The 4,613-nt window shown below is 37.4% G+C and overlaps 1 pseudogene; it reads right to left on the bottom strand.

The window, feature by feature from the left end:
• Nucleotides 1-283: 283 nt before the first annotated feature.
• On the bottom strand, nucleotides 284-3,012 carry LOC117099852 (annotated as a pseudogene).
• Nucleotides 3,013-4,613: the final 1,601 nt, after the last annotated feature.

Genomic DNA, 4,613 nt, shown 5'->3' with positions numbered 1-4,613 from the left:
AATGTTCCCCTCTTACTTCAAAGGGCATCTACAGTACATAGGCCAAGTCCCGTCTTAGTAGGCATAAAGTCAATTCTGTGAAGATGTGTCTAGCATATGCCTTCATGTTTAACTCAACGTGTAGGTTGGACAAAAAGAATGGTGGTATACAATTTCACCTCTCAGGTCAACAACTCTTCAATGTCAACCACTAACCAGGGAGGGGCAAGCCATGACAAACTGCTAGCAAAACCTCCAATCTTCTCCTTGTCGGTAAAAACGAGTATGTATACTATCTATCTGAAGTCCTTCTCAATGTTGTCAAGATTGGCATACTTCAATGGGCACAAAAAGTATCTTGGAATTCCTTATTTTACAGACATAACTATCTTTGTCTTACCCCAGGTAAGCTCTCTTGGAATTCTATCTCCGTGAGATAAATTATCTTGACATTTTATTTTTCTGATAAAACCTATATCTTGGAATTCAATGTACAATTTAACGAAAGTCATCTTTCACTACTTCTTTCACTACTTGCATCACTGCCGCCTCTTGATTGGTATTTTTCTGAAGCCATCCTGTTGTAAGCCATTTCAAATCTCTTTAATGAAGCTTGTTGAAGAGTAACGAAGCTAGCCTAAGGCTTTCGGCATCCTCCGAGTCCTTTTTCTTGAACAGGTCTTTTAATTTTTGAATTTCTTCTTTCAGTTTGTCACACTTCTGTTGGCAATTGTTCTTTGAATTCTTCCATCTTAGCCTCCGAGTCACGAATGATGTTCTCAGCTTGGTTAACAATTAACTTCAACTTTTTCCTTCCTCTTGTTGTCCTCTTCAGAGTACTTCTCTGCATTAGTTACCATGTTTTCAATCTCGCCCTTACTTAACACACGATAACAATGTATTTTTCATTGCCAGTCTCCTTATCTCGAGCCGATACACTGACGAATCCATTGGTGTCCATGTCAAAACTTACTTCAATCTCAGGAACACCCCTCCCCCCCCCAACCAATTGGAATTGACCGAGGAGTTTGTTCTCTGCTGCCATTCACTCTTGCCCTGGTGCACTTAAATTTCTACGTGCGTCTGCCCATCAGCTGCTGTGGAGAACACATGCAACATTTTTGTTGGGATAGTTGTGTTTCTGTTGATCAGCTTTGTAAAAACACCACCTAAAATTTTGATTCCTACAGACAGAGGAGTCATGTCCAACAGAAGTACATCGGTGACATCACTAGCAAGCACGCCACCTTAGATTGCTGTGCTCTTTGTAGCATAAAGTGTGTTTTTTTAATGTGTTACTGATTGAAGTTTAGCAGGCATTCCTACAAGTCTCTCACCTTCTGGTGTAAATGCTACCACTGAGGGCGTTTTCTTTCAATGTTGGCATTAACAATACCATTGAATTGTTATTTAGTGTTTCTTATAACATATAAATCCAAGATGCACAAAATGTATCTTGGAATTCCTTATTTCTTAGATAATTTACCTTTTCAAGGTAACCAATCTTTGTCTTCCCCAGGTAAGCTGTCTTGGAATTCCGTCTATGTGAGATAAATTATCTTGAAATTTTATTTTTCTGATGAAACCTATATCTTGGAATTCCTTGTTTTTACATAATTTATCTTGGAATTTAATATTCCAAGCTAAGATAGCAACAGGTTTACAGACTTACTTGATTGACAACCAAATACCTGTTGCACTATTGCTTGTACCTTGGGCATACATGCATGGGGGTATGCATGGGGGGTCGGGAGGGTTATTTTTAATGTTGAAAATGGGGAAACATGGGTGTATGCAAGGGGATGTCGGGAGGGTTATACGACCCCCCCCCCCCAAAAAAAATGTTCAAAGGTCAACATTTTTTCCAAAGACATATTTTTCTAGGGCCTTTTCACAATGACATAAATGAAAAGGCATTGATGAGGTACCAGCAATTGGCAAAGACCTTGCCAATTGCGTGACATAATCTATCCCAATTCCAGCAATTCTGAAAATGAGCCTCCCATCCGCTTCAAGCTGTTGGCGCTGTAATCGATTTTCCTGTCTCCCTCTGAAAGGTCCAAAAATTATGATCATGACCCACCCAGAAAAAATCCTGTATACACCCCTGACATGTCATGTCACCGACCAATAACATTCCTTTGATTTGCGCAAGGGACACTTCGGCATCCTGCATTGCCTTTTTACATGGTTCAACTGTCCTTTTGATGAGACCGTCAACAAGGAATTCAACTTTAGTCCTGGACAACTTCAGATTCATGAGCTTGGTGCTGGTGGCGTTCATCATCCTGTGTGGCTCATTGCAATGCCAGTCTCTCTTGAAACACCAAGAAGTTAAGAACCATGTTGTCGAAGTCCTCTCCTCTGAGTGACGTGTCGCCATTCACTGGCTTTGCCTCAAATACACCCATCTGGATTTCTTGGATGTACCACCACCGAGATCGTAAACAGCAATAATTTTGTAGTCAGCCTTGACCAAACCATCAAGAGGTGCTGCTGTTTGTTCATTTATTACACGCAAAACATCCAATCCTGCAATCTGACCTGCATCTTTTGTTGCCTGGTCTCTGTGAGTCACTGAAATAGGCCGGCACTGTGATGACTGTTTTGACCGTTTGCCCTAAGTAACTTTCAGCTGTTTCTTTCAACTTGACCAGGAAAAAAGCTCCAACTTGACTTTGTGAATACATTTTACTATGTGCTGATAACCAGGCATCAGCATTGCTCGCTTTGACTATGTCATATGCTACCGTTTTCATATCGTTGCTGGATTTTCGAATCATCTAACTATTAACCTCTTTGGAGCATTAAGTGTGTTTTTTTTAATTTGTTACTGCTTGAAGTTTAGCAGGCGTTCCTACAAACAAGTCTCTCGCCTTCTGGTGAAAATGCTGAGGGCGTTGTTTCCTTTAAATGTTGGCATTAACAACACCATTGAATTGCTATTAGTGTTCCTATAACATATAAATCCAAGATGCACAAAAAGCATGTTGGAATTGATTATTTTAGAGATAATTTACTTTTAAGGCATTAAAACACACAGGTTAAAATGGTATAAACTATTGGTTAAGGAATTTTGTTTATCAAAATGCTTGTAATAAAAATAAAGAATGGTTTGAAAAAGCAAGAGATTATATTAAATATAAAATACAACCAGGTTTAGAGAATTATCTAAATTTCACCGGTGTAAATTTGAAGGCCAGAACCAATACATTGGATTTGGAAGGAAGGAAAAGATCTTGGTCTCATAAACACACTGGTTTGTGCAAAATTTGTGAATGTAAGTCAGTTAAAGACTTAAACCATTTAATTTTTGACTGTCCATCTTTAAAACATATACAGGATAATTGTCTTAAACATCTTCAAAATGATCTTGAAACATGGGGATTATCATCTTATTGGGATGTATTTTATGATGGGTCTAATGAGTATAAATGCCACTTATTACTTGACAATTTATCTAATTTTTTTTTCCTAATAATATTGTTAATGACCTTTTTGATTTTTATTGTAAACAGTTAATTGTAGTTGTTTAAAAGAGAGAAATATTTTGTTATCTGAATTACCACCTCAACAAGTCTAGGAAATATATCTAGACCTTTTTAAGTGTAATATTTGTCCTCTGTTTTTTAGGACAGGTTCATAAATTTGCATTTGAACATGCATTGCGATTCGTTCGATATTAACCTCTATTTTTTTTTACAGTATTAATTGTTTAATGGTTTACATATTTGCTTTAATGTAGATTAACTTTGTTGACCTACATTCTTTTAGTTTTACGATTAGGATTTACTTTTTAAATTTTATGTTTTGTATTAAGTTCGGTTTTCCATTTGATATCTCTTCGTGCGCCGACAATTTGTTAATAAAATATGCTGCGTATTGTCAAGAGGCGGACTTTTGTCACATGGTGAAGTAGCCTATTCTGAAAGTGCTTGTCCACAGACAAGTGGTCCCTAAAATTCTTGTTGTCCGACCGTAAAAAAACACTTGTCCCGAGCGTCGGTCAAGTGGGCTCGCTCATGCCTGCATGGGAAATCAGGATACTGGTTATTTTTGTTTTGTTAATTGTGTCAAAAACAAGAAAGCTACATGGATGGTACAGTATGTTGTTCAATTAGGTATCACTCAAGTCTAATCATATACTTTGAACATAAATAATATTACATACAAAGCAATAGGCCCTTGTGTCATCAATGTCACAATAAGCCTATTATAGAACAATACATAATGGGGAATAATTTGAGGGAGGGGGTGGATCAACTTGACTCACCTGGTCTGGTATTGCATGTCAGTGTTCTCCCCAGGGCAATAAGCGGCCCCGTTACAGCTTCATTCAGAAAACAAGTTTACTGTTACAGCTTCAATCAGAAACAAGTTTACCGTTACAGCTTAATTTACCGATACACCTTGTATGACTTGTAAATGTTCAGTTTATCAATTGTTTATACACTATGTTTTTCGTCTTACCAAACACGTTTCGTAAAAGACAAACATGGTTTTGTCTTTTACAAAACATGTTTTGTATATACAAACATGGTTTTGTCTACAACAAAACATTTATTGTATAGACAAACATGGTTTTGTCATTTACAAACCATGTTTTGTACAGACAAACATGGTTTTGCCTTCAC

This window comes from Anneissia japonica, unplaced genomic scaffold, assembly GCF_011630105.1.
Source record: "Anneissia japonica isolate Jap-2015-1 unplaced genomic scaffold, ASM1163010v1 scaffold287607_len20354_cov116, whole genome shotgun sequence".
Classification (NCBI taxonomy): domain Eukaryota; kingdom Metazoa; phylum Echinodermata; class Crinoidea; order Comatulida; family Comatulidae; genus Anneissia; species Anneissia japonica.
This window is presented reverse-complemented; position numbering and strand designations above follow the sequence as displayed.